The sequence below is a fragment of the Pristiophorus japonicus genome, chromosome 9 (assembly GCF_044704955.1).
Source record: "Pristiophorus japonicus isolate sPriJap1 chromosome 9, sPriJap1.hap1, whole genome shotgun sequence".
Classification (NCBI taxonomy): domain Eukaryota; kingdom Metazoa; phylum Chordata; class Chondrichthyes; family Pristiophoridae; genus Pristiophorus; species Pristiophorus japonicus.
In genome coordinates, this window is record NC_091985.1 from 171,470,131 (window position 1) to 171,496,987 (window position 26,857).

Consider the following 26,857-nt stretch of genomic DNA (forward strand, 5'->3'; position numbering starts at 1 on the left):
TGAATGGCTGACTCCTGTTCCCATCTTACTGAATGGCCCACTCCTGTTCCCATGCTATTGAATGGCTCACTCCTTTTCCCATGTTACCGAATGGCCCACTCCTCTTCCCATGTTACTGAATGGCCTACACCTGTTCCCATGTTACTGAATGGCCCACTCCTGTTCCCATGTTACTGAATGGCACACGCCTGTTCCCATATTATTGAATGCCCTGCTCCTGTTCCCTTGTTAATTAATGGCTCACTCCTTTTCCCATGTTACTGAATGGCCTGCTCCTATACACTTGTTTCTGAATCGCCTACTCCGGTTCCACTGTTACTGAATGGCCCACTCCTGTTCCCATGTTACCGAATGGTCGATTCCTGTTCCAATGTTATGGAATCGCCCACTTCTGCTCCCATGTTACTAAATGCCTGTCTCCTCTTCCCATGTTACTGAAGGGCCCACTCCTGTTCCCATGCTAATGAATGGCCCACTCCTGTTCCCATGTTACTGAATGGCCCACTCCTGTTCCCATGTTACTGGATGGCCCACTCCTGTTCCCATGTTACTGAATGGCCTACTCCTGTTCCCATTTTACTGAATGGCCCATTCCTGTTCCCATGTTACTGAATGGCCCACTCCTGTTCCCATGTTACTGAATGGCCCACTCCTGTTCCCACGTTACTGAATGGCCTACTCTTGTTCCCATTTTGCTGAATGTTCCATTCCTGTTCCCATGTTACTGAATGGCCCAATCCTGTTCCCATTTTACTGAATGGCTCACTCCTGTTCCCATTTTGCTGAATGGTCCACTCCTGTTCCCATGTTACTGAATGGCCCACTCCAGTTCCCATGTTACCGAATGGTCGACTCCTGTTCCCATGTTACGGAATTGCCCACTTCTGTTCCCATGTTACTAAATGCCTGTCTCCTCTTCCCATGTTACTGAAGGGCCCACTTCTGTTCCCATGTTAATGAATGGCCCACTCCTGTTCCCATGTTACTGAATGGCTCACTCCTGTTCCCATGTTACTGAATGGACTAGTCCTGTTCCCATGTTACTGAATGGCCTACTCCTGTTCCCATTTTACTGAATGGCTCACACCTGTTCCCTTGTTACTGAGTGGCCTACTCCTGTTCCCATTTTGCTGAATGGTCCACTCCTGTTCCCATGTTACTGAATGGCCCACTCCAGTTCCCAGTTTACTGAATGGCTCACATCTGTTCCCTTGTGACTGAATGGCCAACTCCTGTTCCCATGTTACTGAATGGCCCACTCCTGTGCCCCTGTTACTGAATGGCCCACTCCTGAACCCATGTTACTGAATGGCACACTCCTCTTCCCATGTAACTGAATGGTCTACTCCTGTTCCCATGTTATTGAATGGCCTACTCCTGTTCCCATTTTACTGAATGGCTCACACCTGTTCAATTGTAACTGAATGGCCTACTCCTGTTCCCATGTTACTGAATGGCCCACGCCTGTTCCCATGTTACTGAATGGCACACTCCTGTTCCCATATTATTGAATGACCTGCTCCTGTTCCCATGTTATTGAATGGCCCACTCCGGTTCACATGTTACTGAATGGCCCACGCCTGTTCCCATGTTACCGAATGGCCCACTCCTGTTCCCATGTTATTGAATGGCCTGCTTCTGTTCCCATGTTATCGAATGGCCCACTCCTCTTCGCATGTTATTGAATGGCCGACTCCTGTTCCCATGTTACTGAATGGCCCACTCCTGTTCCCATGTTATTGAATGGCTCACTCCTGTTCCCATGTTACCGAACGGCCCACTCCTCTTCCCAGGTTACTGAATGGCCCACGCCTGTTCCCATGTTATTGAATGGCTGACTCCTGTTCCCATGTTACTGAATGGCCTGCTCCTGTTCCCTTGTTACTTAATGGCTCACTCCTTTTCCCATGTTACTGAATGGCCTGCTCCTATGCACTTGTTTCTGAATCGCCTACTCCGGTTCCACTGTTACTGAATGGCCCACTCCTGTTCCCATGTTACCGAATGGTCGATTCGTGTTCCAATGTTACGGAATCGCCCACTTCTGCTCCCATGTTACTAAATGCCTGTCTCCTCTTCCCATGTTACTGAAGGGCCCACTCCTGTTCCCATGCTAATGAATGGCCCACTCCTGTTCCCATGTTACTGAATGGCCCACTCCTGTTCCCATGTTACTGGATGGCCCACTCCTGTTCCCATGTTACTGAATGGCCCACTCCTGTTCCTTTGTTACTGAGTGGTCCACTCCTTTTCCCATGTTACTGAATGGCCCACTCCTGTTCCCATGTTACTGAATGGCCTACTCTTGTTCCCATTTTGCTGAATGTTCCACTCCTGTTCCCATGTTACTGAATGGCCCACTCCTGTTCCCATTTTACTGAATGGCTCACTCCTGTTCCCATTTTACTGAATGGCTCACACCTGTTCCCTTGTTACTGAATGGCCTACTGCCTGTTCCCATGTGACTGAATGGCCCACTCCTGTTCCCATGTTAGTGAATGGGCGACTCCTGTTCCCTTGTTACTGAATGGCCCAATTCTTTTCCCATGTTATTGAAGGGCCGACTCCTGTTCCCATGTACCTGAATGGCCCACTCCTGTTCCTTTGTTACTGAATGGTCCACTCCTGTTCCCATTTTACTGAATGGCTCACTCCTGTTCCCATGTTGCTGAATGGCCGACTGCTGTTCCCATTTTAGTTAATGGTCCACTGCTGTTCCCATGTCAATGAATGGCCCTCTCCTTTTCACATGTTACTGAATGGCTCATCCTGTTCCCATGTTACTGAGTGGCCTACTCCTGTTCCCATTTTGCTGAATGGTCCACTCCTGTTCCCATGTTACTGAATGGCCCACTCCAGTTCACAGTTTACTGAATGGCTCACATCTGTTCCCTTGTTACTGAATGGCCAACTCCTGTTCCCATGTTACTGAATGGCCCACTCCTGTTCCCCTGTTACTGAATGGCCCACTCCTGAACCCATGTTACTGAATGGCACACTCCTCTTCCCATGTAACTGAATGGTCTACTCCTGTTCCCATGTTATTGAATGGCCTACTCCTGTTCCCATTTTACTGAATGGCTCACACCTGTTCAATTGTAACTGAATGGCCTACTCCTGTTCCCATGTTACTGAATGGCCCACGCCTGTTCCCATGTTACAGAATGGCCCACTCCTCTTCCCATGTTACTGAATGGCCTACACCTGTTCCCATGTTACTGAATGGCCCACTCCTGTTCCCATGTTATTGAATGGCTCACTCCTGTTCCCATGTTACCGAATGGCCCACTCCTCTTCCCATGTTACTGAATGGCCTACACCTGTTCCCATGTTACTGAATGGCCCACTCCTGTTCCCATGTTACTGAATGGCACACTCCTGTTCCCATATTATTGAATGACCTGCTCCTGTTCCCATGTTATTGAATGGCCCATTCCGGTTCACATGTTACTGAATGGCCCACGCCTGTTCCCATGTTACCAAATGGCCCACTCCTGTTCCCATGTTATTGAATGGCCTGCTTCTGTTCCCATGTTATCGAATGGCCCACTCCTCTTCGCATGTTATTGAATGGCCGACTCCTGTTCCCATGTTACTGAATGGCCCACTCCTGTTCCCATGTTATTGAATGGCTCACTCCTGTTCCCATGTTACCGAATGGCCCACGCCTGTTCCCATATTATTAAATGGCCTGCTCCTGTACCCTTGTTACTTAATGCCCCACTCCTTTTCCCATGTTACTGAATGGCCTGCTCCTATGCCCTTGTTCCTGAATCGCCTACTCCTGTTCCCATGTTACTGAATGGCCCACTCCTGTTCCCATGTTACCGAATGGTCGACTCCTGTTCCCATGTTACGGAATTGCCCACTTCTGTTCCCATGTTATTAAATGCCTGTCTCCTCTTCCCATGTTACTGAAGGGCCCACTTCTGTTCCCATGTTAATGAATGGCCCACTCCTGTTCCCATGTTACTGAATGGCTCACTCCTGTTCCCATGTTACTGAATGGACTAGTCCTGTTCCCATGTTACTGAATGGCCTACTCCTGTTCCCATTTTACTGAATGGCTCACACCTGTTCCCTTGTTACTGAGTGGCCTACTCCTGTTCCCATTTTGCTGAATGGTCCACTCCTGTTACCATGTTACTGAATGGCCCACTCCAGTTCCCAGTTTACTGAATGGCTCACATCTGTTCCCTTGTGACTGAATGGCCAACTCCTGTTCCCATGTTACTGAATGGCCCACTCCTGTTCCCCTGTTACTGAATGGCCCACTCCTGAACCCATGTTACTGAATGGCACACTCCTCTTCCCATGTAACTGAATGGTCTACTCCTGTTCCCATGTTATTGAATGGCCTACTCCTGTTCCCATTTTACTGAATGGCTCACACCTGTTCAATTGTAACTGAATGGCCTACTCCTGTTCCCATGTTACTGAATGGCCCACGCCTGTTCCCATGTTACCGAATGGCCCACTCCTCTTCCCATGTTACTGAATGGCCTACACCTGTTCCCATGTTACTGAATGGCCCACTCCTGTTCCCATGTTATTGAATGGCTCACTCCTGTTCCTATGTTACCGAATGGCCCACTCCTCTTCCCATGTTACTGAATGGCCTGCACCTGTTCCCATGTTACTGAATGGCCAACTCCTGTTCCCATGTTACTGAATGGCACACTCCTGTTCCCATATTATTGAATGACCTGCTCCTGTTCCCATGTTATTGAATGGCCCACTCCGGTTCACATGTTACTGAATGGCCCACGCCTGTTCCCATGTTACCGAATGGCCCACTACTGTTCCCATGTTATTGAATGGCCTGCTTCTGTTCCCATGTTATCGAATGGCCCACTCCTCTTCGCATGTTATTGAATGGCCGACTCCTGTTCCCATGTTACTGAATGGCCCACTCCTGTTCCCATGTTATTGAATGGCTCACTCCTGTTCCCATGTTACCGAATGGCCCACGCCTGTTCCCATATTATTAAATGGCCTGCTCCTGTACCCTTGTTACTTAATGCCCCACTCCTTTTCCCATGTTACTGAATGGCCTGCTCCTATGCCCTTGTTCCTGAATCGCCTACTCCTGTTCCCATGTTACTGAATGGCCCACTCCTGTTCCCATGTTACCGAATGGTCGACTCCTGTTCCCATGTTACGGAATTGCCCACTTCTGTTCCCATGTTATTAAATGCCTGTCTCCTCTTCCCATGTTACTGAAGGGCCCACTTCTGTTCCCATGTTAATGAATGGCCCACTCCTGTTCCCATGTTACTGAATGGCTCACTCCTGTTCCCATGTTACTGAATGGACTAGTCCTGTTCCCATGTTACTGAATGGCCTACTCCTGTTCCCATTTTACTGAATGGCTCACACCTGTTCCCTTGTTACTGAATGGCCTACTCCTCTTCCCATGTTACTGATGGCCCACTCCTGTTCCCATGTTACTGAATGGCCCACTCCTGTTCCCATGTTACTGAATGGCACACTCCTGTTCCCATGTTATTGAATGGCCCACTCCTCTTCCCATGTTACTGAATGGCCTACTCCTGTTCTCATGTTACTGAATGGCCCACTCCTGTTACCATGTTACCGAATGGTCGACTCCTGTTCCCATGTTACGGAATCGCCCACTCCTGTTCCCATGTTACTAAATGCCCTTCCCCTCTTCCCATGTTACTGAAGGGCCCACTCCTGTTCCCATGTTACTGAATGGCCCACTCCTGTTCCCATGTTACTGAATGGCCCACTCCTGTTCCCATGTTACTGCATGGCCCACTCCTGTTCCCATGTTACTGAATGGCCTACTCCTGTTCCCATGTTACTGAATGGCTCACACCTGTTCCCTTGTTACTGAATGGCCTACTCCTGTTCCCATGTTACTGAATGGCCTGCTCCTATGCCCTTGTTCCTGAATCGCCTACTCCTGTTCCCATGTTACTGAATGGCCCACTCCTGTTCCCATGTTACCGAATGGTCGACTCCTGTTCCCATGTTATTGAATGGCCCACTCCTGTTCCCATGTTACTGAATGGCCCACTCCTGTTCCCATGTTACTGCATGGCCCACTCCTGTTCCCATGTTACTGAATGGCCTACTCCTGTTCCCATGTTACTGAATGGCTCACACCTGTTCCCTTGTTACTGAATGGCCTACTCCTGTTCCCATGTTACTGAATGGCCCACTCCTGTTCCCATTTTACTGAATGGCTCACACCTGTTCCCTTGTTACTGAATGGCCTACTCCTGTTCCCATGTTACTGAATGGCCCACTCCTGTTCCCATGTTACTGAATGGCCCACTCCTGTTCCCATGTTACTGAATGGCACACTCCTGTTCCCATATTATTGAATGACCTGCTCCTGTTCCCATGTTATTGAATGACCCACTCCGGTTCCCATGTTACTGAATGGCCCACGCCTGTTCCCATGTTACCGAATGGCCCACTCCTGTTCCCATGTTATTGAATGGCCTGCTTCTGTTTCCATGTTATCGAATGGCCCACTCCTGTTCGCATGTTATTGAATGGCCGACTCCTGTTCCCATGTTACTGAATGGCCCACTCCTGTTCCCATGTTATTGAATGGCTCACTCCTGTTCCCATGTTACCGAATGGCCCACTCCTCTTCCCATGTTACTGAATGGCCCACTCCTGTTCCCATGTTACTGAATGGCCCACTCCTGTTCCCATGTTACCGAATGGTCGACTCCTGTTCCCATGTTACGGAATTGCCCACTTCTGTTCCCATGTTACTAAATGCCTGTCTCCTCTTCCCATTTTACTGAATGGCTCACACCTGTTCCCTTGTTACTGAATGGCCGACTCCTCTTCCCATGTTACTGAATGGCCCACTCCTGTTCCCATGTTACTGAATGGCCCACTCCTGTTCCCATGTTACTGAATGGCACACTCCTGTTCCCATATTATTGAATGGCCCACTCCTCTTCCCATGTTACTGAAAGGCCCACTCCTCTTCCCATGTTACTGAATGGCCTACTCCTGTTCCCATGTTACTGAATGGCCCACTCCTTTTCCCATGTTACTGAATGGCCTACTCCTGTTCTCATGTTACTGAATGGCCCACTCCTGTTACCATGTTACCGAATGGTCGACTCCTGTTCCCATGTTACGGAATCGCCCACTCCTGTTCCCATGTTACTAAATGCCCTTCCCCTCTTCCCATGTTACTGAAGGGCCCACTCCTGTTCCCATGTTACTGAATGGCCCACTCCTGTTCCCATGTTACTGAATGGCCCACTCCTGTTCCCATGTTACTAAATGCCCTTCCCCTCTTCCCATGTTACTGAAGGGCCCACTCCTGTTCCCATGTTACTGAATGGCCCACTCCTGTTCCCATGTTACTGAATGGCCCACTCCTGTCCCCATGTTACTGCATGGCCCACTCCTGTTCCCATGTTACTGAATGGCCCACTCCTGTTCCCATTTTACTGAATGGCTCACTCCTGTTCCCATGTTGCTGAATGGCCGACTGCTGTTCCCATTTTAGTTAATGGTCCACTGCTGTTCCCATGTCAATGAATGGCCCTCTCCTTTTCACATGTTACTGAATGGCTCATCCTGTTCCCATGTTACTGAGTGGCCTACTCCTGTTCCCATTTTGCTGAATGGTCCACTCCTGTTCCCATGTTACTGAATGGCCCACTCCAGTTCACAGTTTACTGAATGGCTCACATCTGTTCCCTTGTTACTGAATGGCCAACTCCTGTTCCCATGTTACTGAATGGCCCACTCCTGTTCCCCTGTTACTGAATGGCCCACTCCTGAACCCATGTTACTGAATGGCACACTCCTCTTCCCATGTAACTGAATGGTCTACTCCTGTTCCCATGTTATTGAATGGCCTACTCCTGTTCCCATTTTACTGAATGGCTCACACCTGTTCAATTGTAACTGAATGGCCTACTCCTGTTCCCATGTTACTGAATGGCCCACGCCTGTTCCCATGTTACAGAATGGCCCACTCCTCTTCCCATGTTACTGAATGGCCTACACCTGTTCCCATGTTACTGAATGGCCCACTCCTGTTCCCATGTTACTGAATGGCACACTCCTGTTCCCATATTATTGAATGACCTGCTCCTGTTCCCATGTTATTGAATGGCCCACTCCGGTTCACATGTTACTGAATGGCCCACGCCTGTTCCCATGTTACCAAATGGCCCACTCCTGTTCCCATGTTATTGAATGGCCTGCTTCTGTTCCCATGTTATCGAATGGCCCACTCCTCTTCGCATGTTATTGAATGGCCGACTCCTGTTCCCATGTTACTGAATGGCCCACTCCTGTTCCCATGTTATTGAATGGCTCACTCCTGTTCCCATGTTACCGAATGGCCCACGCCTATTCCCATATTATTAAATGGCCTGCTCCTGTACCCTTGTTACTTAATGCCCCACTCCTTTTCCCATGTTACTGAATGGCCTGCTCCTATGCCCTTGTTCCTGAATCGCCTACTCCTGTTCCCATGTTACTGAATGGCCCACTCCTGTTCCCATGTTACCGAATGGTCGACTCCTGTTCCCATGTTACGGAATTGCCCACTTCTGTTCCCATGTTATTAAATGCCTGTCTCCTCTTCCCATGTTACTGAAGGGCCCACTTCTGTTCCCATGTTAATGAATGGCCCACTCCTGTTCCCATGTTACTGAATGGCTCACTCCTGTTCCCATGTTACTGAATGGACTAGTCCTGTTCCCATGTTACTGAATGGCCTACTCCTGTTCCCATTTTACTGAATGGCTCACACCTGTTCCCTTGTTACTGAGTGGCCTACTCCTGTTCCCATTTTGCTGAATGGTCCACTCCTGTTACCATGTTACTGAATGGCCCACTCCAGTTCCCATGTTACCGAATGGTCGACTCCTGTTCCCATGTTACGGAATTGCCCACTTCTGTTCCCATGTTATTAAATGCCTGTCTCCTCTTCCCATGTTACTGAAGGGCCCACTTCTGTTCCCATGTTAATGAATGGCCCACTCCTGTTCCCATGTTACTGAATGGCTCACTCCTGTTCCCATGTTACTGAATGGACTAGTCCTGTTCCCATGTTACTGAATGGCCTACTCCTGTTCCCATTTTACTGAATGGCTCACACCTGTTCCCTTGTTACTGAATGGCCTACTCCTCTTCCCATGTTACTGATGGCCCACTCCTGTTCCCATGTTACTGAATGGCCCACTCCTGTTCCCATGTTACTGAATGGCACACTCCTGTTCCCATGTTATTGAATGGCCCACTCCTCTTCCCATGTTACTGAATGGCCTACTCCTGTTCTCATGTTACTGAATGGCCCACTCCTGTTACCATGTTACCGAATGGTCGACTCCTGTTCCCATGTTACGGAATCGCCCACTCCTGTTCCCATGTTACTAAATGCCCTTCCCCTCTTCCCATGTTACTGAAGGGCCCACTCCTGTTCCCATGTTACTGAATGGCCCACTCCTGTTCCCATGTTACTGCATGGCCCACTCCTGTTCCCATGTTACTGCATGGCCCACTCCTGTTCCCATGTTACTGAATGGCCTACTCCTGTTCCCATGTTACTGAATGGCTCACACCTGTTCCCTTGTTACTGAATGTCCTACTCCTGTTCCCATGTTACTGAATGGCCTGCTCCTATGCCCTTGTTCCTGAATCGCCTACTCCTGTTCCCATGTTACTGAATGGCCCACTCCTGTTCCCATGTTACCGAATGGTCGACTCCTGTTCCCATGTTATTGAATGGCCCACTCCTGTTCCCATGTTACTGAATGGCCCACTCCTGTTCCCATGTTACTGCATGGCCCACTCCTGTTCCCATGTTACTGAATGGCCTACTCCTGTTCCCATGTTACTGAATGGCTCACACCTGTTCCCTTGTTACTGAATGGCCTACTCCTGTTCCCATGTTACTGAATGGCCCACTCCTGTTCCCATTTTACTGAATGGCTCACACCTGTTCCCTTGTTACTGAATGGCCTACTCCTGTTCCCATGTTACTGAATGGCCCACTCCTGTTCCCATGTTACTGAATGGCCCACTCCTGTTCCCATGTTACTGAATGGCACACTCCTGTTCCCATATTATTGAATGACCTGCTCCTGTTCCCATGTTATTGAATGACCCACTCCGGTTCCCATGTTACTGAATGGCCCACGCCTGTTCCCATGTTACCGAATGGCCCACTCCTGTTCCCATGTTATTGAATGGCCTGCTTCTGTTTCCATGTTATCGAATGGCCCACTCCTGTTCGCATGTTATTGAATGGCCGACTCCTGTTCCCATGTTACTGAATGGCCCACTCCTGTTCCCATGTTATTGAATGGCTCACTCCTGTTCCCATGTTACCGAATGGCCCACTCCTCTTCCCATGTTACTGAATGGCCCACTCCTGTTCCCATGTTATTGAATGGCTCACTCCTGTTCCCATGTTACCGAATGGCCTACGCCTGTTCCCATATTATTAAATGGCCTGCTCCTGTACCCTTGTTACTTAATGGCTCACTCCTTTTCCCATGTTACTGAATGGCCTGCTCCTCTGCCCTTGTTCCTGAATCGCCTACTCCTGTTCCCATGTTACTGAATGGCCCACTCCTGTTCCCATGTTACCGAATGGTCGACTCCTGTTCCCATGTTACGGAATTGCCCACTTCTGTTCCCATGTTACTAAATGCCTGTCTCCTCTTCCCATGTTACTGAAGGGCCCACTTCTGTTCCCATGTTAATGAATGGCCCACTCCTGTTCCCATGTTACTGAATGGCTCACTCCTGTTCCCATGTTACTGAATGGACTAGTCCTGTTCCCATGTTACTGAATGGCCTACTCCTGTTCCCATTTTACTGAATGGCTCACACCTGTTCCCTTGTTACTGAATGGCCGACTCCTCTTCCCATGTTACTGAATGGCCCACTCCTGTTCCCATGTTACTGAATGGCCCACTCCTGTTCCCATGTTACTGAATGGCACACTCCTGTTCCCATATTATTGAATGGCCCACTCCTCTTCCCATGTTACTGAAAGGCCCACTCCTCTTCCCATGTTACTGAATGGCCTACTCCTGTTCCCATGTTACTGAATGGCCCACTCCTTTTCCCATGTTACTGAATGGCCTACTCCTGTTCTCATGTTACTGAATGGCCCACTCCTGTTACCATGTTACCGAATGGTCGACTCCTGTTCCCATGTTACGGAATCGCCCACTCCTGTTCCCATGTTACTAAATGCCCTTCCCCTCTTCCCATGTTACTGAAGGGCCCACTCCTGTTCCCATGTTACTGAATGGCCCACTCCTGTTCCCATGTTACTGAATGGCCCACTCCTGTCCCCATGTTACTGCATGGCCCACTCCTGTTCCCATGTTACTGAATGGCCCACTCCTGTTCCTTTGTTACTGAGTGGTCCACTCCTTTTCCCATGTTACTGAATGGCCTACTCCTGTTCGCATTTTACTGAATGGCACACTACTGTTCCCATGTTATTGAATGGGCGACTCCTGTACCCATGTTACTGAATGGCCCACTTCTGTTCCCATGTTATTGAATGGCCGACTCCTGTTCCCATGTTACTGAATGGCCCACTCCTGTTCCCATGTTATTGAATGGCCTACTCCTGTTCCCATGTTACTGAATGGCCCACTCCTGTTCCGATGTTACTGAATGGCCTACTCCTGTTCCAATGTTACTGAATGGCCCAATCCTGTTCCCATGTTATTGAATGGGCCACTCCTGTTCCCTTGTTACTGAATGGCCCAATACTTTTCCTATTTTACTGAATGGCCTACTCCTTTTCCCATGTTACTGAATGGCCCACTCCTGTTCCCATGTTATTGAAGGGCCCACTCCTGCTCCCTTGTTACTGAATGGCCCACTCCTTTTCCCATGTTACTGAATGGCCTACTCCGATGCCCTTGTTTCTGAATCGCCTACTCCTGTTCCCATGTTACTGAATGGCCCACTTCTGTTCCCATGTTACCGAATGGTCGACTCCTGTTCCCATGTTACTGAATCGCCCACTGCTGTTCTCATGTTACGAAATGGCCCTCTCCTCTTCCCATGTTACTGAAGGGCCCACTCCTGTTCCCATGTACCTGAATGGCCCAATCCTGTTCCTTTGTTACTGAATGGTCCACTCCTTTTCCCATGTTGCTGAATGGCCCACTCCTGTTCCCATGTTGCTGAATGACCCACTCCTGTTCCCATGTAACTGAATGGCCTACTCCTGTTCCCATTTTAGTGAATGGTCCACTCCTGTTCCCATGTTACTGAATGGCCTACTGCTGTTCCCATTTTAGTTAATGGTCCACTGCTGTTCCCATGTCAATAAATGGCCCTCTCCTTTTCCCATGTTACTAAATGGCTCACTCCTGTTGCCATGTCACTGAATGGTCCACTCCTGTTCCCATGTTACTGAATGGCCTACTCCTGTTCCCATGTTACTGAATGGCCTACTCCTGTTCCCATTTTACTGAATGGCCCATTCCTGTTCCCATGTTACTGAATGGCCCACTCCAGTTCCCATGTGACTGAATGGCCCACTCCTGTTCCCATGTTACTGAATGGCCCACTCCTGTTCCCATGTTACTGAATGGTCTACTCCTGTTCCCATGTTATTGAATGGTCCACTCCTGTTCCCATTTTACTGAATGGCTCACACCTGTTCAATTGTTACTGAATGGCCTACTCCTGTTCCCATGTTACTGAATGGCCCACGCCTGTTCCGATGGTATTGAATGGCTGACTCCTGTTCCCATCTTACTGAATGGCCCACTCCTGTTCACATGCTATTGAATGGCTCACTCCTTTTCCCATGTTACCGAATGGCCCACTCCTCTTCCCATGTTACTGAATGGCCTACACCTGTTCCCATGTTACTGAATGGCCCACTCCTGTTCCCATGTTACTGAATGGCACACGCCTGTTCCCATATTATTGAATGGCCTGCTCCTGTTCCCTTGTTACTTAATGGCTCACTCCTTTTCCCATGTTACTGAATGGCCTGCTCCTATACACTTGTTTCTGAATCGCCTACTCCGGTTCCACTGTTACTGAATGGCCCACTCCTGTTCCCATGTTACCGAATGGTCGATTCCTGTTCCAATGTTATGGAATCGCCCACTTCTGCTCCCATGTTACTAAATGCCTGTCTCCTCTTCCCATGTTACTGAAGGGCCCACTCCTGTTCCCATGCTAATGAATGGCCCACTCCTGTTCCCATGTTACTGAATGGCCCACTCCTGTTCCCATGTTACTGGATGGCCCACTCCTGTTCCCATGTTACTGAATGGCCCACTCCTGTTCCTTTGTTACTGAGTGGTCCACTCCTTTTCCCATGTTACTGAATGGCTTACTCCTGTTCCCATGTTACTGAATGGCCCACTCCTGTTCCCACGTTACTGAATGGCTTACTCTTGTTCCCATTTTGCTGAATGTTCCATTCCTGTTCCCATGTTACTGAATGGCCCACTCCTGTTCCCATTTTACTGAATGGCTCACTCCTGTTCCCATTTTGCTGAATGGTCCACTCCTGTTCCCATGTTACTGAATGGCCCACTCCAGTTCCCATGTTACTGAATGGCCCACTCCTCTTCCCATGTTACTGAATGGCCCACTCCTTTTCCCATGTTATTGAATGGCTCACTCCTGTTCCCATGTTACCGAATGGCCCACGCCTGTTCCCATATTATTAAATGGCCTGCTCCTGTACCCTTGTTACTTAATGGCCCACTCCTTTTCCCATGTTACTGAATGGCCTGCTCCTATGCCCTTGTTTCTGAATCGCCTACTCCTGTTCCCATGTTACTGAATGGCCCACTCCTGTTCCCATGTTACCGAATGGCCGACTCCTGTTCCCATGTTACGGAATTGCCCACTTCTGTTCCCATGTTACTAAATGCCTGTCTCCTCTTCCCATGTTACTGAAGGGCCCACTTCTGTTCCCATGTTAATGAATGGCCCACTCCTGTTCCCATGTTACTGAATGGCCCACTCCTGTTCCCATGTTACTGAATGGCCCACTCCTGTTCCCATGTTACTGAATGGCCTACTCCTGTTCCCATTTTACTGAATGGCTCACACCTGTTCCCTTGTTACTGAATGGCCTGCTCCTGTTCCCATGTTACTGAATGGCCCACTCCTGTTCCCATGTTACTGAATGGCCCACTCCTGTTCCCATGTTACTGAATGGCACACTCCTGTTCCCATATTATTGAATGGCCCACTCCTCTTCCCATGTTACTGAAAGGCCCACTCCTCTTCCCATGTTACTGAATGGCCTACTCCTGTTCCCATGTTACTGAATGGCCCACTCCTTTTCCCATGTTACCGAATGGTCGACTCCTGTTCCCATGTTACTGAATCGCCCACTGCTGTTCCCATGTTATGAAATGGCCCTCTCCTCTTCCCATGTTACTGAAGGGCCCACTCCTGTTCCCATGTACCTGAATGGCCCAATCCTGTTCCGTTGTTACTGAATGGTCCACTCCTTTTCCCATGTTGCTGAATGGCCCACTCCTGTTCCCATGTTGCTGAATGACCCACTCCTGTTCCCATGTAACTGAATGGCCCACTCCTGTTCCCATTTTGCTGAATGGCTCACTCCTGTTCCTTTGTTACTGAATGGCCTACTGCTGTTCCCATTTTAGTTAATGGTCCACTGCTGTTCCCATGTCAATAAATGGCCCTCTCCTGTTCCCATGTTACTGAATGGCTCACTCCTGTTGCCATGTTACTGAATATCTCACACCTGTTCCGATGTTATTGAATGGCTGATTCCTGTTCCCATCTTACTGAATGGCCCACTCCTGTTCCCATGTTATTGAATGGCTCACTCCTTTTCCCATGTTACCGAATGGCCCACTCCTCTTCCCATGTTACTGAATGGTCCACTCCTTTTCCCATGTTGCTGAATGGCCCACTCCTGTTCCCATGTTGCTGAATGACCCACTCCTGTTCCCATGTAACTGAATGGCCCACTCCTGTTCCCATTTTGCTGAATGGCTCACTCCTGTTCCTTTGTTACTGAATGGCCTACTGCTGTTCCCATTTTAGTTAATGGTCCACTGCTGTTCCCATGTCAATAAATGGCCCTCTCCTGTTCCCATGTTACTGAATGGCTCACTCCTGTTGCCATGTTACTGAATATCTCACACCTGTTCCGATGTTATTGAATGGCTGATTCCTGTTCCCATCTTACTGAATGGCCCACTCCTGTTCCCATGTTATTGAATGGCTCACTCCTTTTCCCATGTTACCGAATGGCCCACTCCTCTTCCCATGTTACTGAATGGCCTACACCTGTTCCCATGTTACTGAATGGCCCACTCCTGTTCCCATGTTACTGAATGGCACACGCCTGTTCCCATATTATTGAATGGCCTGCTCCTGTTCCCTTGTTACTTAATGGCTCACTCCTTTTCCCATGTTACTGAATGGCCTGCTCCTATGCACTTGTTTCTGAATCGCCTACTCCGGTTCCACTGTTACTGAATGGCCCACTCCTGTTCCCATGTTACCGAATGGTCGATTCCTGTTCCCATGTTATGGAATCGCCCACTTCTGCTCCCATGTTACTAAATGCCTGTCTCCTCTTCCCATGTTACTGAAGGGCCCACTCCTGTTCCCATGCTAATGAATGGCCCACTCCTGTTCCCATGTTACTGAATGGCCCACTCCTGTTCCCATGTTACTGGATGGCCCACTCCTGTTCCCATGTTACTGAATGGCCCACTCCTGTTCCTTTGTTACTGAGTGGTCCACTCCTTTTCCCATGTTACTGAATGGCTTACTCCTGTTCCCATGTTACTGAATGGCCCACTCCTGTTCCCATGTTACTGAATCGCCCACTGCTGTTCCCATGTTACGAAATGGCCCTCTCCTCTTCCCATGTTACTGAAGGGCCCACTCCTGTTCCCATGTACCTGAATTGCCCAATCCTGTTCCTTTGTTACTGAATGGTCCACTCCTTTTCCCATGTTGCTGAATGGCCCACTCCTGTTCCCATGTTGCTGAATGACCCACTCCTGTTCCCATGTAACTGAATGGCCCACTCCTGTTGCCATTTTGCTGAATGGCTCACTCCTGTTCCTTTGTTACTGAATGGCCTACTGCTGTTCCCATTTTAGTTAATGGTCCACTGCTGTTCCCATGTCAATAAATGGCCCTCTCCTGTTCCCATGTTACTGAATGGCTCACTCCTGTTGCCATGTTACTGAATATCTCACACCTGTTCCCATGTTATTGAATGGCTGACTCCTGTTCCCATCTTACTGAATGGCCCACTCCTGTTCACATGTTATTGAATGGCTCACTCCTTTTCCCATGTTACCGAATGGCCCACTCCTCTTCCCATGTTACTGAATGGCCTACACCTGTTCCCATGTTACTGAATGGCCCACTCCTGTTCCCATGTTACTGAATGGCACACGCCTGTTCCCATATTATTGAATGGCCTGCTCCTGTTCCCTTGTTACTTAATGGCTCACTCCTTTTCCCATGTTACTGAATGGCCTGCTCCTATGCACTTGTTTCTGAATCGCCTACTCCGGTTCAACTGTTACTGAATGGCCCACTCCTGTTCCCATGTTACCGAATGGTCGATTCCTGTTCCCATGTTATGGAATCGCCCACTTCTGCTCCCATGTTACTAAATGCCTGTCTCCTCTTCCCATGTTACTGAAGGGCCCACTCCTGTTCCCATGCTAATGAATGGCCCACTCCTGTTCCCATGTTACTGAATGGCCCACTCCTGTTCCCATGTTACTGGATGGCCCACTCCTGTTCCCATGTTACTGAATGGCCCACTCCTGTTCCTTTGTTACTGAGTGGTCCACTCCTTTTCCCATGTTACTGAATGGCTTACTCCTGTTCCCATGTTACTGAATGGCCCACTCCTGTTCCCACGTTACTGAATGGCCTACTCTTGTTCCCATTTTGCTGAATGTTCCATTCCTGTTCCCATGTTACTGAATGGCTCACTCCTGTTCCCATTTTGCTGAATGGTCCACTCCTGTTCCCATGTTACTGAATGGCCCAGTCCAGTTCCCATGTTACTGAATGGCCCACTCCTCTTCCCATGTTACTGAATGGCCCACTCCTGTTCCCATGTTATTGAATGGCTCACTCCTGTTCCCATGTTACCGAATGGCCCACGCCTGTTCCCATATTATTAAATGGCCTGCTCCTGTACCCTTGTTACTTAATGGCCCACTCCTTTTCCCATGTTCCTGAATCGCCTACTCCTGTTCCCATGTTACTGAATGGCCCACTCCTGTTCCCATGTTACCGAATGGTCGACTCCTGTTCCCATGTTACGGAATTGCCCACTTCTGTTCCCATGTTACTAAATGCCTGTCTCCTCTTCCCATGTTACTGAAGGGCCCACTTCTGTTCCCATGTTAATGAATGCCCCACTCCTGTTCCCATGTTACTGAATGGCCCACTCCTGTTCCCATGTTACTGAATTGCCTACTCCTGTTCCCATTTTACTGAATGGCTCACACCTGTTCCCTTGTTACTGAATGGCCTACTCCTGTTCCCATGTTACTGAATGGCCCACTCCTGTTCCCATGTTACTGAATGGCCCACTCCTGTTCCCATGTTACTGAATGGCACACTCCTGTTCCCATATTATTGAATGGCCACTCCTCTTCCCATGTTACTGAAAGGCCCACTCCTCTTCCCATGTTACTGAATGGCCTACTCCTGTTCCCATGTTACTGAATGGCACACTCCTGTTCCCATGTTACTGAATGGCCCACTCCTGTTCCCATGTTACTGAATGGCCCACTCCTTTTCCCATGTTACTGAATGGCCTACTCCTGTTCTCATGTTACTGAATGGCCCACTCCTGTTACCATGTTACCGAATGGTCGACTCCTGTTCCCATGTTACGGAATCGCCCACTCCTGTTCCCATGTTACTAAATGCCCTTCCCCTCTTCCCATGTTACTGAAGGGCCCACTCCTGTTCCCATGTTACTGAATGGCCCACTCCTGTTCCCATGTTACTGAATGGCCCACTCCTGTTCCCATGTTACTGCATGGCCCACTCCTGTTCCCATGTTACTGAATGGCCCACTCCTGTTCCTTTGTTACTGAGTGGTCTACTCCTTTTCCCATGTTACTGAATGGCCTACTCCTGTTCGCATTTTACTGAATGGCACACTACTGTTCCCATGTTATTGAATCGGCGATTCCTGTACCCATGTTACTGAATGGCCCACTCCTGTTCCCATGTTATTGAATGGCCGACTCCTGTTCCCATGTTACTGAATGGCCCACTCCTGTTCCCATGTTATTGAATGGCCCTCTCCTGTTCCCATGTTACTGAATGGCCCACTCCTGTTCCGATGTTACTGAATGGCCTACTCCTGTTCCAATGTTACTGAATGGCCCAATCCTGTTCCCATGTTATTGAATGGGCCACTTCTGTTACCTTGTTACTGAATGGCCCACTCCTTTTCCCATGTTACTGAATGGCCTACTCCGATGCCCTTGTTTCTGAATCGCCTACTCCTGTTCTCATGTTACTGAATGGCCCACTTCTGTTCCCATGTTACCGAATGGTCGACTCCTGCTCCCATGTTACTGAATCGCCCACTGCTGTTCCCATGTTACTAAATGGCCCTCTCCTCTTCCCATGTTACTGAAGGGCCCACTCCTGTTCCCATGTACCTGAATGGCCCAATCCTGTTCCTTTGTTACTGAATGGTCCACTCCTTTTCCCATGTTGCTGAATGGCCCACTCCTGTTCCCATGTTGCTGAATGACCCACTCCTGTTCCCATGCTACTGAATGGCCCACTCCTGTTCCCATTTTACTGAATGGCTCACTCCTGTTCCTTTGTTACTGAATGGCCTACTCCTGTTCCCATTTTAGTGAATGGTCCACTCCTGTTCCCATGTTACTGAATGGCCTACTGCTGTTCCCATTTTAGTTTATGGTCCACTGCTGTTCCCATGTCAATGAATGGCCCTCTCCTGTTCCCATGTTACTGAATGGCTCACTCCTGTTGCCATGTTACTGAATGGTCCACTCCTCTTCCCATGTTACTGAATGGCCTACTCCTGTTCCCATGTTACTGAATGGTCCACTCCTGTTCCCATGTTACTGAATGGCTCACTCCTGTTCACATGTCACTGAATGGTCCACTCCTGTTCCCATGTTACTGAATGGCCTACTCCTGTTCCCATGTTACTGAATGGCCTACTCCTGTTCCCATTTTACTGAATGGCCCATTCCTGTTCCCATGTTACTGAATGGCCCACTCCAGTTCCCATGTGACTGAATGGCCCACTCCTGTTCCCATGTTACTGAATGGCCCACTCCTGTTCCCATGTTACTGAATGGTCTACTCCTGTTCCCATGTTATTGAATGGCCTACTCCTGTTCCCATTTTACTGAATGGCTCACACCTGTTCAATTGTTACTGAATGGCCTACTCCTGTTCCCATGTTACTGAATGGCCCACGCCTGTTCCCATGTTATTGAATGGCTGACTCCTGTTCCCATGTTATTGAATGGCTCACTCCTTTTCCCATGTTACCGAATGGCCCACTCCTCTTCCCATGTTACTGAATGGCCTACACCTGTTCCCATGTTACTGAATGACCCACTCCTGTTCCCATGTTACTGAATGGCCCACGCCTGTTCCCATGTTATTGAATGGCTGACTCCTGTTCCCATGTTACTGAATGGCCTGCTCCTGTTCCCTTGTTACTTAATGGCTCACTCCTTTTCCCATGTTACTGAATGGCCTGCTCCTATGCACTTGTTTCTGAATCGCCTACTCCGGTTCACTGTTACTGAATGGCCCACTCCTGTTCCCATGTTACCGAATGGTCGATTCGTGTTCCAATGTTACGGAATCGCCCACTTCTGCTCCCATGTTACTAAATGCCTGTCTCCTCTTCCCATGTTACTGAAGGGCCCACTCCTGTTCCCATGCTAATGAATGGCCCACTCCTGTTCCCATGTTACTGAATGGCCCCATCCTGTTCCTTTGTTACTGAGTGGTCCACTCCTTTTCCCATGTTACTGAATGGCTTACTCCTGTTCCCATGTTACTGAATGGCCCACTCCTGTTCCCATGTTACTGAATGGCCTACTCTTGTTCCCATTTTGCTGAATGTTCCACTCCTGTTCCCATGTTACTGAATGGCCCACTCCTGTTCCCATTTTACTGAATGGCTCACTCCTGTTCCCATTTTGCTGAATGGTCCACTCCTGTTCTCATGTTACTGAATGGCCCACTCCAGTTCCCATTTTACTGAATGGCTCACACCTGTTCCCTTGTTACTGAATGGCCTACTCCTGTTCCCATGTGACTGAATGGCCCACTCCTGTTCCCGTGTTACTGAATGGCCCACTCCTGAACCCATGTTACTGAATGGCACAGTTCTGTTCCCATATTATTGAATCGGCTGCTCCTTTTCCCATGTAATTGAATGGCCCACTCCGGTTCGCATGTTACTGAATGGCCCACTCCTGTTCCCATGTTATTGAATGGCTCACTCCTGTTCCCATGTTACCGAATGGCCCCATCCTGTTCCTTTGTTACTGAGTGGTCCACTCCTTTTCCCATGTTACTGAATGGCTTACTCCTGTTCCCATGTTACTGAATGGCCCACTCCTGTTCCCATGTTACTGAATGGCCTACTCTTGTTCCCATTTTGCTGAATGTTCCACTCCTGTTCCCATGTTACTGAATGGCCCACTCCTGTTCCCATTTTACTGAATGGCTCACTCCTGTTCCCATTTTGCTGAATGGTCCACTCCTGTTCTCATGTTACTGAATGGCCCACTCCTGTTCCCGTGTTACTGAATGGCCCACTCCTGAACCCATGTTACTGAATGGCACAGTTCTGTTCCCATATTATTGAATCGGCTGCTCCTTTTCCCATGTAATTGAATGGCCCACTCCGGTTCGCATGTTACTGAATGGCCCACTCCTGTTCCCATGTTATTGAATGGCTCACTCCTGTTCCCATGTTACCGAATGGCCCTCTCCTCTTCCCATGTTACTGAATGGTCTACTCCTGTTCCCATGTTACTGAATGGCCCACTCCTGTTCCCATGTTACTGAATCGCCCACTGCTGTTCCCATGTTACTAAATGGCCCTCTCCTCTTCCCATGTTACTGAAGGGCCCACTCCTGTTCCCATGTACCTGAATGGCCCAATCCTGTTCCTTTGTTACTGAATGGTCCACTCCTTTTCCCATGTTGCTGAATGGCCCACTCCTGTTCCCATGTTGCTGAATGACCCACTCCTGTTCCCATGTTACTGAATGGCCCACTCCTGTTCCCATTTTACTGAATGGCTCACTCCTGTTCCTTTGTTACTGAATGGCCTACTCCTGTTCCCATTTTAGTGAATGGTCCACTCCTGTTCCCATGTTACTGAATGGCCTACTGCTGTTCCCATTTTAGTTTATGGTCCACTGCTGTTCCCATGTCAATGAATGGCCCTCTCCTGTTCCCATGTTACTGAATGGCTCACTCCTGTTGCCATGTTACTGAATGGTCCACTCCTCTTCCCATGTTACTGAATGGCCTACTCCTGTTCCCATGTTACTGAATGGTCCACTCCTGTTCCCATGTTACTGAATGGCTCACTCCTGTTCACATGTCACTGAATGGTCCACTCCTGTTCCCATGTTACTGAATGGCCTACTCCTGTTCCCATGTTACTGAATGGCCTACTCCTGTTCCCAGTTTACTGAATGGCCCATTCCTGTTCCCATGTTACTGAATGGCCCACTCCAGTTCCCATGTGACTGAATGGCCCACTCCTGTTCCCATGTTACTGAATGGCCCACTCCTGTTCCCATGTTACTGAATGGTCTACTCCTGTTCCCATGTTATTGAATGGCCTACTCCTGTTCCCATTTTACTGAATGGCTCACACCTGTTCAATTGTTACTTAATGGCCTACTCCTGTTCCCATGTTACTGAATGGCCCACGCCTGTTCCCATGTTATTGAATGGCTGACTCCTGTTCCCATGTTACTGAATGGCCCACTCCTGTTCCCATGTTATTGAATGGCTCACTCCTTTTCCCATGTTACCGAATGGCCCACTCCTCTTCCCATGTTACTGAATGGCCTACACCTGTTCCCATGTTACTGAATGGCCCACTCCTGTTCCCATGTTACTGAATGGCCTGCTCCTATGCACTTGTTTCTGAATCGCCTACTCCGGTTCCACTGTTACTGAATGGCCCACTCCTGTTCCCATGTTACCGAATGGTCGATTCGTGTTCCAATGTTACGGAATCACCCACTTCTGCTCCCATGTTACTAAATGCCTGTCTCCTCTTCCCATGTTACTGAAGGGCCCACTCCTGTTCCCATGCTAATGAATGGCCCACTCCTGTTCCCATGTTACTGGATGGCCCACTCCTGTTCCCATGTTACTGGATGGCCCACTCCTGTTCCCATGTTACTGAATGGCCCACTCCTGTTCCCATTTTACTGAATGGCTCACTCATGTTCCCATTTTGCTGAATGGTCCACTCCTGTTCCCATGTTACTGAATGGCCCACTCCAGTTCCCATTTTACTGAATGGCTCACACCTGTTCCCTTGTTACTGAATGGCCTACTCCTGTTCCCATGTTACTGAATGGCCCACTCCTGTTCCCATTTTACTGAATGGCTCACACCTGTTCCCTTGTTACTGAATGGCCTACTCCTGTTCCCATGTTACTGAATGGCCCACTCCTGTTCCCATGTTACTGAATGGCCCACTCCTGTTCCCATGTTACTGAATGGCACACTCCTGTTCCCATATTATTGAATGACCTGCTCCTGTTCCCATGTTATTGAATGGCCCACTCCGGTTCCCATGTTACTGAATGGCCCACGCCTGTTCCCAAGTTACCGAATGGCCCACTCCTGTTCCCATGTTATTGAATGGCCTGCTTCTGTTTCCATGTTATCGAATGGCCCACTCCTGTTCGCTTGTTATTGAATGGCCGACTCCTGTTCCCATGTTACTGAATGGCCCACTCCTGTTCCCATGTTATTGAATGGCTCACTCCTGTTCCCATGTTACCGAATGGCCCACTCCTCTTCCCATGTTACTGAATGGCCCACTCCTGTTCCCATGTTATTGAATGGCTCACTCCTGTTCCCATGTTACCGAATGGCCCACGCCTGTTCCCATATTATTAAATGGCCTGCTCCTGTACCCTTGTTACTTAATGGCCCACTCCTTTTCCCATGTTACTGAATGGCCTGCTCCTATGCCCTTGTTCCTGAATCGCCTACTCCTGTTCCCATGTTACTGAATGGCCCACTCCTGTTCCCATGTTACCGAATGATCGACTCCTGTTCCAATGTTACGGAATTGCCCACTTCTGTTCCCATGTTACTAAATGCCTGTCTCCTCTTCCCATGTTACTGAAGGGCCCACTTCTGTTCCCATGTTAATGAATGGCCCACTCCTGTTCCCATGTTACTGAATGGCTCACTCCTGTTCCCATGTTACTGAATGGACTAGTCCTGTTCCCATGTTACTGAATGGCCTACTCCTGTTCCCATTTTACTGAATGGCTCACACCTGTTCCTTTGTTACTGAATGGCCGACTCCTCTTCCCATGTTACTGAATGGCCCACTCCTGTTCCCATGTTACTGAATGGCCCACTCCTGTTCCCATGTTACTGAATGGCACACTCCTGTTCCCATATTATTGAATGGCCCACTCCTCTTCCCATGTTAGTGAAAGGCCCACTCCTCTTCCCATGTTACTGAATGGCCTACTCCTGTTCTCATGTTACTGAATGGCCCACTCCTGTTACCATGTTACCGAATGGTCGACTCCTGTTCCCATGTTACGGAATCGCCCACTCCTGTTCCCATGTTACTAAATGCCCTTCCCCTCTTCCCATGTTACTGAAGGGCCCACTCCTGTTCCCATGTTACTGAATGGCCCACTCCTGTTCCCATGTTACTGAATGGCCCACTCCTGTCCCCATGTTACTGCATGGCCCACTCCTGTTCCCATGTTACTGAATGGCCCACTCCTGTTCCTTTGTTACTGAGTGGTCCACTCCTTTTCCCATGTTTCTGAATGGCCTACTCCTGTTCGCATTTTACTGAATGGCACACTACTGTTCCCATGTTATTGAATGGGCGACTCCTGTACCCATGTTACTGAATGGCCAACTCCTGTTCCCATGTTATTGAATGGCCGACTCCTGTTCCCATGTTACTGAATGGCCCACTCCTGTTCCCATGTTATTGAATGGCCTACTCCTGTTCCCATGTTACTGAATGGCCCACTCCTGTTCCGATGTTACTGAATGGCCTACTCCTGTTCCAATGTTACTGAATGGCCCAATCCTGTTCCCATGTTATTGAATGGGCCACTCCTGTTCCCTTGTTACTGAATGGCCCAATACTTTTCCTATTTTACTGAATGGCCTACTCCTTTTCCCATGTTACTGAATGGCCCACTCCTGTTCCCATGTTATTGAAGGGCCCACTCCTGCTCCCTTGTTACTGAATGGCCCACTCCTTTTCCCATGTTACTGAATGGCCTACTCCGATGCCCTTGTTTCTGAATCGCCTACTCCTGTTCCCATGTTACTGAATGGCCCACTTCTGTTCCCATGTTACCGAATGGTCGACTCCTGTTCCCATGTTACTGAATCGCCCACTGCTGTTCCCATGTTACGAAATGGCCCTCTCCTCTTCCCATGTTACTGAAGGGCCCACTCCTGTTCCCATGTACCTGAATGGCCCAATCCTGTTCCTTTGTTACTGAATGGTCCACTCCTTTTCCCATGTTGCTGAATGGCCCACTCCTGTTCCCATGTTGCTGAATGACCCACTCCTGTTCCCATGTAACTGAATGGCCCACTCCTGTTGCCATTTTGCTGAATGGCTCACTCCTGTTCCTTTGTTACTGAATGGCCTACTGCTGTTCCCATTTTAGTTAATGGTCCACTGCTGTTCCCATGTCAATAAATGGCCCTCTCCTGTTCCCATGTTACTGAATGGCTCACTCCTGTTGCCATGTTACTGAATATCTCACACCTGTTCCCATGTTATTGAATGGCTGACTCCTGTTCCCATCTTACTGAATGGCCCACTCCTGTTCATATGTTATTGAATGGCTCACTCCTTTTCCCATGTTACCGAATGGCCCACTCCTCTTCCCATGTTACTGAATGGCCTACACCTGTTCCCATGTTACTGAATGGCCCACTCCTGTTCCCATGTTACTGAATGGCACACGCCTGTTCCCATATTATTGAATGGCCTGCTCCTGTTCCCTTGTTACTTAATGGCTCACTCCTTTTCCCATGTTACTGAATGGCCTGCTCCTATGCACTTGTTTCTGAATCGCCTACTCCGGTTCAACTGTTACTGAATGGCCCACTCCTGTTCCCATGTTACCGAATGGTCGATTCCTGTTCCCATGTTATGGAATCGCCCACTTCTGCTCCCATGTTACTAAATGCCTGTCTCCTCTTCCCATGTTACTGAAGGGCCCACTCCTGTTCCCATGCTAATGAATGGCCCACTCCTGTTCCCATGTTACTGAATGGCCCACTCCTGTTCCCATGTTACTGGATGGCCCACTCCTGTTCCCATGTTACTGAATGGCCCACTCCTGTTCCTTTGTTACTGAGTGGTCCACTCCTTTTCCCATGTTACTGAATGGCTTACTCCTGTTCCCATGTTACTGAATGGCCCACTCCTGTTCCCACGTTACTGAATGGCCTACTCTTGTTCCCATTTTGCTGAATGTTCCATTCCTGTTCCCATGTTACTGAATGGCTCACTCCTATTCCCATTTTGCTGAATGGTCCACTCCTGTTCCCATGTTACTGAATGGCCCAGTCCAGTTCCCATGTTACTGAATGGCCCACTCCTCTTCCCATGTTACTGAATGGCCCACTCCTGTTCCCATGTTATTGAATGGCTCACTCCTGTTCCCATGTTACCGAATGGCCCACGCCTGTTCCCATATTATTAAATGGCCTGCTCCTGTACCCTTGTTACTTAATGGCCCACTCCTTTTCCCATGTTCCTGAATCGCCTACTCCTGTTCCCATGTTACTGAATGGCCCACTCCTGTTCCCATGTTACCGAATGGTCGACTCCTGTTCCCATGTTACGGAATTGCCCACTTCTGTTCCCATGTTACTAAATGCCTGTCTCCTCTTCCCATGTTACTGAAGGGCCCACTTCTGTTCCCATGTTAATGAATGCCCCACTCCTGTTCCCATGTTACTGAATGGCCCACTCCTGTTCCCATGTTACTGAATTGCCTACTCCTGTTCCCATTTTACTGAATGGCTCACACCTGTTCCCTTGTTACTGAATGGCCTACTCCTGTTCCCATGTTACTGAATGGCCCACTCCTGTTCCCATGTTACTGAATGGCCCACTCCTGTTCCCATGTTACTGAATGGCACACTCCTGTTCCCATATTATTGAATGGCCACTCCTCTTCCCATGTTACTGAAAGGCCCACTCCTCTTCCCATGTTACTGAATGGCCTACTCCTGTTCCCATGTTACTGAATGGCACACTCCTGTTCCCATGTTACTGAATGGCCCACTCCTGTTCCCATGTTACTGAATGGCCCACTCCTTTTCCCATGTTACTGAATGGCCTACTCCTGTTCTCATGTTACTGAATGGCCCACTCCTGTTACCATGTTACCGAATGGTCGACTCCTGTTCCCATGTTACGGAATCGCCCACTCCTGTTCCCATGTTACTAAATGCCCTTCCCCTCTTCCCATGTTACTGAAGGGCCCACTCCTGTTCCCATGTTACTGAATGGCCCACTCCTGTTCCCATGTTACTGAATGGCCCACTCCTGTTCCCATGTTACTGCATGGCC